This window comes from Papio anubis, chromosome 10, assembly GCF_008728515.1.
Source record: "Papio anubis isolate 15944 chromosome 10, Panubis1.0, whole genome shotgun sequence".
In the NCBI taxonomy this organism is placed as follows: Eukaryota; Metazoa; Chordata; class Mammalia; order Primates; family Cercopithecidae; genus Papio; species Papio anubis.
Genome location: NC_044985.1, coordinates 11,812,379 through 11,825,660, shown reverse-complemented (window position 1 = coordinate 11,825,660; position 13,282 = coordinate 11,812,379). Strand labels below are relative to the sequence as shown.

The 13,282-nt window shown below is 41.3% G+C and overlaps 1 long non-coding RNA gene across 2 annotated transcripts; it reads right to left on the bottom strand.

The window, feature by feature from the left end:
- Positions 1 to 7,600: 7,600 nt before the first annotated feature.
- On the bottom strand, positions 7,601 to 12,766 carry LOC103877298. 2 transcript variants are annotated; one of them, XR_004176472.1, is made up of 3 exons: positions 9,582 to 12,766; positions 8,524 to 8,585; positions 7,601 to 7,730 (listed from the first exon to the last, which is right to left on the bottom strand). It is a non-coding gene; the product is annotated as an uncharacterized LOC103877298 (long non-coding RNA). The 2 variants fall into 2 exon arrangements; XR_002516031.2 differs by having other exon boundaries at positions 8,524 to 12,766.
- Between the last annotated feature and the right edge of the window lie 516 nt (positions 12,767 to 13,282).

The window sequence follows — 13,282 nt, the reverse complement described above, 5'->3', positions numbered from 1 at the left end:
ATTAGTAGAGCGAACAAGAGAAGCACATTCATTGGCCACTCACTCTGTCCCAGTCACTATAACTGGACTCAAGAATTCAGGAGAAAGAGACAGTTTGGGGTTTATGTAATGTGTAAAATTAGTTATGCTAACTTGGAAATGGCTAATACAGGCAGTCCTTCTTTGTATGGTAGCACAGGGCTATACAGATGACTGCAAAGTTGAAATCATGCAAAACAATCTAAGTAATCAATGGGGAAAAATTACATTTGTTTAATGATCTTTAAACATTTTTATCAAAACATTTAAAACATTAAAAACTCTTTACTGTCAGCTATAACTGTATAACTGTATAGAAAAATGAAAAGAAGTTATATAACTAATACTTACTTAATACACTGTAATTTGCACATTTGAAGCATTAAAGTGCTTTCATTTCATTGTAAAAATAAAATCCTACTGAGAGTGCTTACCTTATTCTAGTGAAATAACTTGGTACAGCGGATCATCTTTTCTGAGCCTTGGTGAATTTTCGTTTGAATCAGTGTCCAACACTTTATCCTTTACGCCTTCCATGTTGTGAAATATCTCAGAGCATTCCTTAAATGTGAAGCTCTTTGCTTATGTCACTTCCTCTGGGACATCTTTATCCTTTTTGTAACAGTCACTTTCCTCATGTATGATGTAAGTCTTCACTAAGTTCCTCTGGCTGCACTTTTAGAGTCTCTTGCAAAGCCTCAGTGTCCACATCCCAATGGTTAACTTTTTTTTTCTTGAATCCCATTTACATTTAACTAAAATTTCATTTCCAGCATGATCACATTTTGGTTTTTCACTGCACTTTCATCTTTGTTGGCCAATTTCCTCTTTTGATTATCTATTTTTATCAAATATCATGTAAGTTTATCATTGGAAAACAAGTAGGCAACACAACTATATGTTTTGCTGTCTGTGCAGTGACGAATCCCCTTAGACTTCAAAAGAAATGGTATGCATTTCTAATCATGGTCATGTCTGCTTTTTATGTAATAATTTGTGGAATGTTGAAGTAACAATAATGTTTGTATTGTATGCGATCAGTCACAGCCAATATGTCATAGGAACTAAAATTTAAATTATGTTTTTGAATCATGTTATCATGTTATAGGGATTGGTTTTATTTAGCTAAATTGTGGTAACCAAAACCTGTGTATGTTGGAGCCATGCAAAGAGAATTGCCAAGAGTTACCCAGGTGACACAGGAGTGGTTAGGCCTTTGGGAGCAACGTAAAAGTTTTAAGAAGTATGAATTCATCATCAGCATCAACTACTGACCAAGGAGGTCAAGGGAATGAGTCTGGAAATATTTTCTTGTTTTGGCCATTGGTCATTGGTCATATAGATAATCTTGGTGGTCAAGTTATGAGGCAACAATCTAATTGAAATAGGTTAAATAGAAAGTCACTGAGAAATTTAATAATATTTTATAATAAAAATAATCAACTGTTTTAAATAAATTTTTCAATAAATAAAGGAGGGAGTTAAGATATCAAGATTAAAGGAAGACATTTAACTTTGGAGGTTAACAACTTTTATTTTCTAAACGTTCAGGTATGATTCTAAGAGATTTAGTCAACAACTTCCTGAAATTCAGATATAGCTCATCTACAGTAGTTCCCATTTATATAAATCCCTATGAGTTTAGTAATTTTAATCAACAAAAAGAAATGAGACCCGGCCTGGTATTTTTTCTCACCCTCACCATGGATCCCCTTCCTCAGAACTCTTAGGTCTTATTTTGCCAACAGTAAGGTCAGCATTGACCAAGAAGGGGGTCATTGTTTTAATTAACTTGATGCTTGAACATAACAATAGCATTCTGCCTGTTTTGAGATAATTCTAGGTGAGTCATTAAGGCACTTTTCTAGAATCTGGTAACCTGGAATACCAAAAATAAATTAAAACGAAGGCAAAGGTCTCAATGATGACAAAATAGACACCAACAAACCAGAAATAATATGAGATGAAATATTTATTTGCCCTGGACCACTGTTCAATTCCCGTTCTCATCACTTCAAATGAGTGATGAGTTTAAAAGGAGTACTCAAAGTCTTTAAAATTTACATATCAATTCTACCACTTAGTAACTGCAAAATTCTAGATAAATTATTGAATATCCCTCATCCATAAAGTTGTATACCAGTATCTACCTTGTACAGTTGAGATGAGAATTAGGTGATATTACATAAGAAAAAGTCTTGATTATTGTATTGCATTATCTTGAAAGTTAAGCAAAAAATGTCCCTTCCCTTCCCATTTATAAAAATAACAAAATAGATATTTGAGCCCAGCTCTCAATGCATGCATTAGAATGACAGATCTACATGGGAATATGACTGGAAGATCAATGGTTTTAATGCCATTAAAGTTGAAACACGTTGCACACGCCCAGATTGTTTCCATAAAATACAATCACAATAGATTCCACAACAAAACTGGTACAGACATCTTATTTTTGTTTGTTCTTCCTCACCTTTAGAGAGTATTCCATCAAGTTCACTTCTGCACACCAGGATTCGAAGAATTTCCTCATCCAGCTGCTCTCCAATGACATCATGGCAGCACTGTACATGGGCACAGTCATGCCCCTAATCTGTTCAGAGGTGCTCCAGAGTTGCAACCTTACTCTGTCCTCACCATAACTACATGACACATTTGCTCACTTATCATCTCCCCCCCATCCACTCCATCAAAGATATGCTCATGCAAGTAGGGACTTTGCAGTGTTCTCTGCTGTACCACAAGGTATGTGGATGGAATCAAAAATGAAATGAGAAACTCTGTAAAGAACACAGAACTCTTGTAATGTCTTCCCCATTTGAGAAATCAGGAATACATAGCAGAGAGGATTCATAAATTGCCTAAAGCCTAGACTTGAGCCACCTGGCTCCTATTCTAGTGCTTTTCAAAGCTTTAGACTCTCTTCTACCTGAAGAAGGTATTGGGCAGGGCACAATGTGTCAGCACCTCCATGCAAGGCCACCAGCTGGAAGAAACATAGCCTGCTCTGCGGGTGCTGCCTTTAGGCTGGAGAGCACATCAGGGCTTCTTTGGAAGCTTGTGCCACCCCTAGTGATCACCTTTACCAAGAATGTACTGGAAGCTAGGGGTGGTTTCTCCTGCCACAGAGAGGAAAGCCAAAGGCTCAGGATGAAGCCTGGAGAGATTAAATTTCCAAAGGCATAACGAGTGTCTTCTCCTCCATACCCCCTCCCCACCACTATGAAGTATTGCAACTAGCCCTGTCAGCTTGGTATTTGAAAAGAATGGGTCAGGCAATGGGGCTGAATCAATCACAGCAATTTGAAATGTCACTTTGTTCTCCTATTGTGTTTGAATTTCTTCCATGTTACAATAGATCTTCTCTCCATGCCCAAACTCAGTTGAATCCCTCTTTTTGTATTGTTAGAGAAGCTTGGAATAAGGTTTCAGGTGCACTAATATTTGGACCACTCCCAAAAGCTTTCTCTCCACTCCTCCTAACTCTCCAGCAGTCTCTGCCTCTCTTGCCCATCACCAGAAAAGGCTTTGGAGTTGTTACCAGTTTGCAAAACATCTGCTTTTACTATTTGGCATAGTGTAGGGTTGGGGTGACAGGGGATTTGATTGGTCTCCCAGGACTTATTATATTTGATACATTGCGTGTCAGACTGGGGACCCCTCCCCTCCCTTGTTCCTATACTCTGTGCAACCCTGTTGGTTTGTTGGTTTGTTGTCAGCTTTCTTTTTCCAGGGCCCAATTCTAGGACTAACTGTCCTTTTTCTGCCAGAGCCTCCTGGTCTCACACTCTCTGCCTCTTAAAAAATATGAGAAGCTGCCGGCTTCTTTGTTCTTGGTCCTCTTCTGGGCTTGAGTGGAAGAAGTTGTCCATAAAAGAAATTTCTGATTTACAGACCATCTCCCCATGCGCAATCGGGGCCAACATTCCTCAGCACCGTGGCCACATGTGTGCTTGACTGGCCAGATGTCCATCCAGACAGCAGGGGTGGTGGCTCTGGGATGCAGCATAACCAGCCATTCAGTGGCCTGGAATGCCCTTCCGCTTCCCCGCCACCCATCTGTGTCTAAGACATCCAAATGTTCCTACCCAGCCCAATACTCAACTCATCCAGGAGGCCATGCTAGCCCTTACAATTTCCTGCATCAAATCTAATCACCATGCACATCATTCATCTGGCTCCTACCTAACTGCCTCCCACATCTCTGGCTAATCTTTTCCAGGGTACACAGAAAGGACCAGCCAGGGCCTTGGAGTTAGTCACACCTGGGTCCAAAGCCCCACTGTACCTTGTATTAATAGGACTGCCATAAAAAAGTGCCACAAACTGGGAGGCATAAACAAGAGATATTTATTGTCTCACCGTTCTGGAGGCTGGATGTCCGAGATCAAGGTGTTGGCAGGGGTGGCTTCATCCTGGCCTCTCTCTCCTTGCCTTGTAGCTGTCCCCCTTCTCCATATGCCTTCATACGGTCATCCCTCTATCTGTGTCTGGGTCCAAACTCCTCTTCTTGTAAAGACACGAGTCATACTAGATTAGGACCTACCTTACAACCTCATTTTAACGTAACCATCTCTATAAAGGCCCTGTACATTCTAAGGTACTGGGGATTTGGACTTCAACATGTGAATTTGGTGGGGGCACAAATTCAGCCCATGATATACCTTTGGTTAGAGCAGGGGTTTACAACCTGAGGTTAACTTTACGTCATCTATGAAATAAAGTTAAAAATCATTCCTAGGATTATAAGTACTAAACAAAATCCTGTAGGTCAAGACTCTCACACTGAATAAAATTCTAGAAGCCTAGTTTGTTTCTGACTGTCCTGATTCCACCTTGACTCCCCCACCCCACAGCAGTGGCTGTGCCTCCTCATGTCAACCAACTAATAGATATTTGTTCCCTGATTTCAATGCAGACAAATTGAGTAGCCTATTGATATCTGGGCACCTCCCTCTGCTCCCAGTGAAACATAAAAATGAGGTAACACAGTGCAAGGAAGGCAGGGAGCAGAGTTACTATGGGAGCCAATGCTGGATGGAGTCAGCCTTCAGGCAAGTCGCTAAAGCTCCCTCTGCCTCCATTTCTCCTCCGTGGAAGAAAGTTAAGAGTAATGCACAGCAGCAGAATTGCTGCATGGATTACATGAGAAAACCGTCCTGTGGCCGGCACAGAGTCCGTCCATGAATACGGCTGTTACTATTGTTACTGTCTGGATGTGTTCAGCATTGTCCACAAAGATGGGACAAACGTATTCTCTCAAATATTTATGACTTTTTTTCTAGTAAGAACATTTAAATCTACTCTCAATGATTTTCAAAATACAACACATTGTCATTCATGTTAGTCACCATATTGTATAACAGACTTCTTGAAGTCATTCCTCATATCCAGCTGAAGTTGTTTCTTTAAATCTATCCCTACTTCACACTGGGACCTGCAAATGTTAGGCATGTTCATACTGATACTACTGATGTAGTAGCACCATTCAACAATCCATTTTATCATTAAATGGGTCAATTTGTTTTATTTAATAAGCAAAAGTGTTTTTTGGGGTAATCCAACCAAACAAGGGACGTAGATAATGCTTTTGCCCTACAGTCAGGGTGCTGAAGGCCAGCCTACCTTGGGTGAAATTGACAACTATATACCCATCATCATATAAAGCCTCTTCTGTGCTGCTTCTCTCATGGCCAAGTATAGCCCAATAGCCCTACCCTCAGTCTCTTCCTTGGGTTGAAGTCACTAAGGCCTTTGTGAAGTTTCAGTAACTGGCCTGGAACAAAGGGGAGTCTGTCAGCTATTAACTTAGCTCTAGCTGAGAGCAGGACCAGAGCAGTGGCATTCAGGGTGGGTAAATTTCAGAGAGGGGAAAATTGGATTGCACCTATAAGTTAGGGAGTCCCCAAACCCACCCTCACCTTTGACACCAACTTCACGTTCTGAGGTTCCCAAGACTTTGATCATTCATTAGAAGGACCCACAGAATTCACTGAAAACTGTACACTTAAAGTTACAGTTGATATGGTGAAAGAATGCAAATTAAAGTCAACCAAGGGATGAACACATGGGGCAGAGTCCAGGAGAGTTCCACATGCAGAGTTGTTCTCTCCCAGTGGAGCCATGAATAGCCAGGCTACTCCTGAGAACTGTGTAACAATACACACCAAGAGCTACCAACTGGGGAAGTGCACCTGTGTCTTAGTGTTCAGAGTTTTTATTGGGATTTGGTCATGAAGATATGGTTGATTATGTGACTATCAGATACTGACCTTCAGTCTCCAGCCTTTCTGGACATCAAATTGATACTACATAGCCTAAAGTCCCCACTTTGGCCAAGACTCTCTTGTGGAAAAATAATCATATCTGTTTTACTGTCTGCGTTTGTTATAGCATTTATATCACAGATACAGGAGTCATGTCAGTATGAACATGCCTAACATTTAGAGGCCCCAGTGTGAAGCAGGGATAGATTTAAAGAAATGACTTTAACTAGGTAAGAGGAAGGACTTCAAAAGGTCTATTATACAATATTGTGACAATCATTAATGACAATACATTGTATTTTGAAAATCACTGAGCATGCATTTTTTTTTTTTTTTTTTTGAAGTGGAGTTTTCACTCTTGTTGTCAAGGTTGGAGTGCAGTGGTACAATTTCAGCTCATTGCAACTCCGCCTCTCAGATTCAAACAATTCTCCTGCCTCAGCCTCCCAAGTAGCTGGGATTACAGGCATACACCACCACGCCCGGCTAATTTTTTGTATTTAGTAGAGATGGGGATTTACCATGTCAGTCAGGCTGGTCTTGAACTCCTGACTTCTGGTGATCCACCCACCTCAGCCTCCCAAATTGGTGGGATTATAGGCATGACCCACCTCACCTGGCCAAGAGTAGATTTTAAGTGTTCTTACTACAAAAACGTCACACTATGTGAGATAACACATACGTTAATTAATGCAATTGAGCCATTCCACAATGTATACATATTTCAAAACATCCTGTTGTTCACAACAAATATATAAAATTTTTATTTTCAATTAAAATTAAATTTTAAAAAAGAAACAACTTATCTGTCTAGGAAGTCATTGCATACATTTTCATGTTTTTGTCCTGATATGATGACTTGTTCTACTACCATCTATATCTCATAATACACTTGTGCAGAACTATTGTTTTGTTTTGGTTTTAGAGACAGGATCTCTGTTGCCCAGGCTGGAGTGCAGTGGTGTGATCACAGCTCACTGTAGCCTTGATCTCCTGAGCTCAAGCTCAAGTGATCCTCTCCCCTCAGTCTCCTACGTAGCTGGGGCTACAGGTGCACACCACCACACTTGGCTAATTTTATTTTTCAGTTTTTCAGTTTTTGTAGAGACAGGATCTCACTATATTGCCCAGACTGGTCTCTCAAACTCCTGGATTCAAGCAGTCCTCCCATATCAGCCTCCCAAAATGCTGAGATTACAGGTGTGAGCCACCGTACCTGGCCAGAACTATTTAGTAAAGCAATTACATGATAATTAACAAAATCTAGTGTTTCCTAAGGCCAGTCATTTTCCATCAGCATTATATCCTGAGGAGGCTTTCACTTCATTTCCTGATATATTTGGTCATCAACAGCAGTACCGTCATTAGACTTATTCACATAAGGGGATTGAATCTTATCCATGATGCCAGTGCTACACCATATTGAAGTATGGTTGCAGATGTAACCTGAAAAGTAAGTCAAAAGATACATATTACTAAAATCTCACTCAATCATTATCAATTTGGTCCAGGTCATGATCACATTATATGACCAAAATGTCTCCCAGAGCAATGCCACCCACTCAGGTTTGCAGGTTTCCATTCAACATTGTCAGGTTCCCAAAAACAGGAGTGGTCTTTGCAATACATGGCTTCATCCTTTCAGGCATTTGCATGAAGCTAAAAGACAATATCATTTTTATAAAGGCACCATTGTAACATTGGAATTCCCTTGTTTCATAACCCATCTGTTCATTCATTTACCCTTAGCTACTATTCTTCCTTCTATCCATTTATCATTGTTTTTCATTTTGTTTGGTTTTGTTTTGTTTGGTTTTGTTTTTAAAATAAGATGGAGTCTCTCTGAGACTTGCCCAGGCTAGTCTCAAACTCCTGGATTCAAGGGATCCTGCCACTTCAGCCTCTCAAAGTGCCGGGATTACAGGCATGAGCCACTGCACCCAGCCTACCATTGTTTTTTTTCCAAACTTTTCTACCTTTAGAAGGGCTGTTAGTTTTGGCACTGTTCAGATACACACTGCTGATAGCAATACTGGTCTAGCAGGTGCTTCTCTCTCAATTCACTTCCGTTTAATAGGGTGAGTTTACACACATACAGAACTAGTGGGCTGTCTTGACCACTAGACAATAATATATCTACATTCATTATCAAGACCAATTTTGCCAGATGGGCTGAAGGCACAGTCTACCCCATCAGGCGTTTGGGAATTCTGACATAAAAGTTCAAAAGTATACTTACAGTTTCCTGCTTAGGGATTATCCCTGCCCTTGCATCCAGTTGCAGCTCTGGTTCTGTGATCACTGAATTAGGTAGAAAGAAGAGTTAAAGTTGTGCAGGGAAAACAAAGTTGCAGTGATGTGAAGAAGAATTGTATGGTCATATTAGCATTGTCCTCCAACCCCTCTTCCTGGATTGAACCCCAGAAATGGTCTCTGCCAATGAGAGAGCTGACACAAGTAAATACAGAATAACTAATCCTTTCTTGTTCCCCTGTTGCTGAGGTCTTAGCTGATGATAGGAAAGATACAGCATTTGCCAGGAGTGTGTTTGTGCTGACCAGATGTTGGCCTCACCATTTGTCTTTCTATAGTTATCTCATAAGGCAGGCAAAGGCCTTCACCCCCATGGGAAGGAGAATGTCCGAGGGCAGGAAGTGGGGGGCTGTCATTCACCAGGGCAAGAAGAATTCCTTAGGGAGAAAATGGGGCCTGAGTGGGGAAGAGATTCAGCCTTTTTGATGTGGATTTTGAGTGGTCTAAATAGAGAGTTCCTAGGAGGTGAGGCTTAAGGATAGTGCAGCAGACAGAATAGCAGCCTCCCAAAGAAGTCCATGTTCTAAACCCTGAAACCTGTGAATCTGTGACCTTTTATGGCAAAAGGAACTTTGAAGATGTGATTCAGTTAAGGCTCTTGAGATGGGAAATCATCCTGACAAATCCATTTAATCAAAAGAGCCCTTTTAAGGGAAAGAAGGAGGCAGGAAAGTCAGAGTCTGAGTAGGAGATGTAACAAAGGAAGCAGAGCTCAGGGACAAAGGTTTGAAGATGTTGCACTGCTGTCTGTGAGGGTGGAGGAGGGTGGAGGAAGGGGCTACAAGCCAAGGAGTGCTGGCAGTTTCCAGTAGCCAGAAAAGGCAGGGAAAGTGTTCTCCCTTAGAGCCTCCAGAAGGAACGCAGCCCTGCTGACCCCTTGATTTTAGGACCTCTAGCCCCCAAACTACAAGACAGTAAACTTGTATTGTTTGAAACCACCACGTTTGTCAGTAATGTACTACAGCAGGAACAAGAAACTCATACCAACAACATCAGCTCGGGAAGTCAGGAAGCAAGCTCCCCTGCATGACTATTTTCTTCTTTCTCTGGTCCCACGGGGTCTGTAAATAAAGAAAACAAGACCAATTTTAGGACTGCTTAACCTGGAATCCATACCCCATAGAAAAGATTTGAGGAATCCTCATACCCCATGAAATTGTAAAATTTTACATGGCCAGTTTTGGTGAGAGATGGTCCAGGAATCCATGAGTCCTGAAAGGTTAAGAACTACTCACCTTAAGAAAGAAAAATCCAAGCCGAAAAACAGCCCCCCAGTCAATATGGAGAAGTGATGTCGGGAGTCAGATGAAAGAGAATATAGAATCTCTACACTCCAGGAGCAAGGTGAAGGAAAGATCCGGATGACCGGGTAAGCCTCAGGTTGGTGACGAGGCTGAGAGTCATGGCAAAGGTGGCCTGCTCCTCTTTGGGGGTTGAGGATATGATCCTGGTTTAACAGAGATTCATAAACAAAAACAAACAGAAATTCAGCGTCAGCCACCCTGAAAAAGGAGAATTTGCTTAATGCACCCCACTATGCAGAATAATAGACACCCCAGCATTTGCAGGAAACATAGAGAAGTGGCTTATGGTCTTTGGTTCGCCTTTCACTCTTGTCCTATCCCAAGGCAGGTCTCTGGGCTGGATCCAGGGAGGCAGGACATTTGTGCTGAGAAGTCATCCCAAGGAAGCCCTGCCAGCCTTGGTTTCCCTAATCCCATTAGGACCACACCTTCAGGGATGGGGGCCAGCTCAGAGTCAGTGTAGGGCAAGTTACTGCTGTTAAAAACGGAGGCTCCCAAAAATTTCCTGGCCATAAAAAGAAGATCTTTTCCTTTGCTCATTAACTGCTAAATTATCATTTCATGACCTAGGAGTAAACAAACCAAAACCACATGTCCCTTTCTAATTCAAACGAATAGAGGATTCCAGATTAGAGAAAATCATGCCTGAAGATAGAGAGATCTAAAATCCAGTGTGAAAAACTTTTAGTGATACCTGGTAGATCCCAGGATTCAGTGGAAAGGTCACTTCACTGGGTGTCTCTGTCTAGCACATACCGAGGCAATCTTGAAAAAGATGAAGATAGGTCACCCAGGGAAGTGACCACATTAGAATCTTCTAATGTAGCAATCTCAGGACCCCCAGGAGTGCATGTGTTGAGGGGAGAGGGGAGAGTGGCAAGTGCCACTGGCATTATTCAACCTAGGCTACTTGGACAGTTGTTAATGCATGACCCTGACTCCATGGTTGTGTTAAACACATTCACAAAATGTCACTTAGAATGGTTCTAAAACAAAGACAAGTGAAGTATGTGTGAGTGAAGGGAGTGGGGAAAAAATGACGTGAAATATGTGAGAGGGGAGTGCGTGTCTCAGCTGCAGGAGTAAAAATGTGTTTTCTCCATTAAAAAATAGTGTTTCCATAAAGTCACAAAAATGTTAGCTTGGAAATCTTGTCCAATGGACTCACTTTATGGGTTGGTGAGAACTCCTAAGTGCAAAGAGAAGAAGGGCTCTCTTAGGTTGTCAAGGGAAGGTGTTAATAGCCCAGCACTGGCTTTCTCACCCCAGGGCATTTGCACTGGCTGTTCTTGCTACGTTGACTACTCTTCTGCAGCTATTCTCATACCCCATTCTCTTATTTCATTCAGGTCTCGGCTCACAGGTCCACTTATCAGAAAGTCCCTCCCTGACTACCCCTTCTAACACAGACAAGGGCAGTGAACAGTGTCTTGCAGGCAGTAGGCACTCAATTCATGTCTGCTGAGTGATTGACCAGCTAATGATGCCTCACTGAGGCACCTTTCCAGGATACATGACAGTTGGAAACTCTAGCATCTTAACTTGACATCACCATGTGATAATATCTGCAAGACATCAAGATGGGAAGACACTGGCCTATATTCAAGGTCTATACATCTAGTTAGTGATACAAGCATTGCAGACAGGAAACCAAGTTAACACAGCCTTACCCACTACACAAGCAAGATTCTGTAGGGGTGATAGGAGACAATGCAATTATGGGATAGTTGGTACAGATGGGAAATTCTGTAAGTTCAGAGAGAGAGAACAATGTGTGAGACAGGCAGGCTGGTTGATTCCCTGTTTTAAAATAATCTGGAGGAAAAGGATCAAAGTCCTTCACTCAAGCTCTAGCTTTTATCTAACTCTCAGCCAATCAGTAACAAGAGACCCAAGAAGCTGTTAACTGTAAGCTCCTATTTCAGGCAGCTAGAGACTTTTCTGGAACACCACATACCAGTTAGACTTCAACTCTAACCTAAAGTTACCTCTTCCTCATTTTAATGCTAAAATTCACACCCAGGGCTGGAGATTTACAGTGCTAATGCTACACGCAATGTATGAAGCAGCATGTTGAGCCACCGTGCAAGCATTAGAAAACTTTCTTCTACACATGCCCTGAAGCATTTTTTTCCTATGAAGAGACCCTATAAAACTAATCCACACACACACTACCCTTGGGGAGCAACCCACTCATTTTTCCTCTCTCAATGCTAGCTCCCTTGTGCACAAGCTGGGATAAACTTAAACTGACCTTTGCTGCTATGTTTGGTGATATCTCTTGATTTCTCTCCTGGGAGACTGCCAGAACCCCAGGCACCAGTGACATGTGGACAAGAAGAGTCCTTCCCATGTGAGCTAAGCACTGAAAGAAAAAAATAACGAACTAGTCACATAGGTACCTAACCCAGGGTAAGGTATGGGCCAGTCGGCACCTGCTCAGGGCACCCATTTATAAAGAACTCTAAACAATCACTGGAATAAGTTGGAAGTCTGGTGCCGTTAATTTTAATTCTTTAAACATGGCAAAATTTCCATTGGCTTCCACTCCTTTTCGGTGGCTAAAAAAGCCCTGTTTTTTCATTTGAATATGTAACAGGAAAATAATTATTTACAGTCTTCCTCCACTTTCTATGACGCTTAGAAAAACTTTTGTTTCTCATTCAGTCTGTTAATAAGTATTTACTAAGTGTCTTTTCTACACTCCAGGACATTTTCCTAGATCCTGGAATTACACCTTGAACAAGAGAGCTAGAGCGTCACCTTCCGGGCTATGTTCTCACCACCAGTGGTTCACAAGGAGCAAAGAGTCCACTGAAGGCTTTAGTGGGTACTTCCGTGAGCATGCTTCCCAAGGATCTACCCTTGGCCTTCAGGGACTCGAGATTTTTGCATTTGGATCTATGCATATTACACTTTAGTTAAATGTTTTTATAAAAAATAGATTATAAGGGAAAAAAGTTAATGTTCCTTAATTGTCCCCAAAAAGGGCTGGGGTGCAGATATCCCAGGGTGTGCTCAAGGTGACAGCAGTCTATTTAAAAAGACATTTGCTAGAGGTTGGCATTAGGGGAGGCTGGGAAGGTTATATATAGAACTCTTTGTACTATGTTTGCAACTTTGCTATAAATCTCAAATTGTTTATTTTTTAAGACATTTGCTAAAAATCGTACATGGAAAAATGCAATTGCAGATGAATTGCCTTGCCCACTTAGAAGACATCCTCTTTAAATACTTTATTAGCACTTATTCATTCAATTATTTAACATTTAAACAACTAATGTTCTGCTTATAAACATTCCATGTAAATAGATCACACCACTGGAAGGTGGGAAGAAAATATTAGAACTATCTGTGTTTATTTTTTTCCCAAACATATTC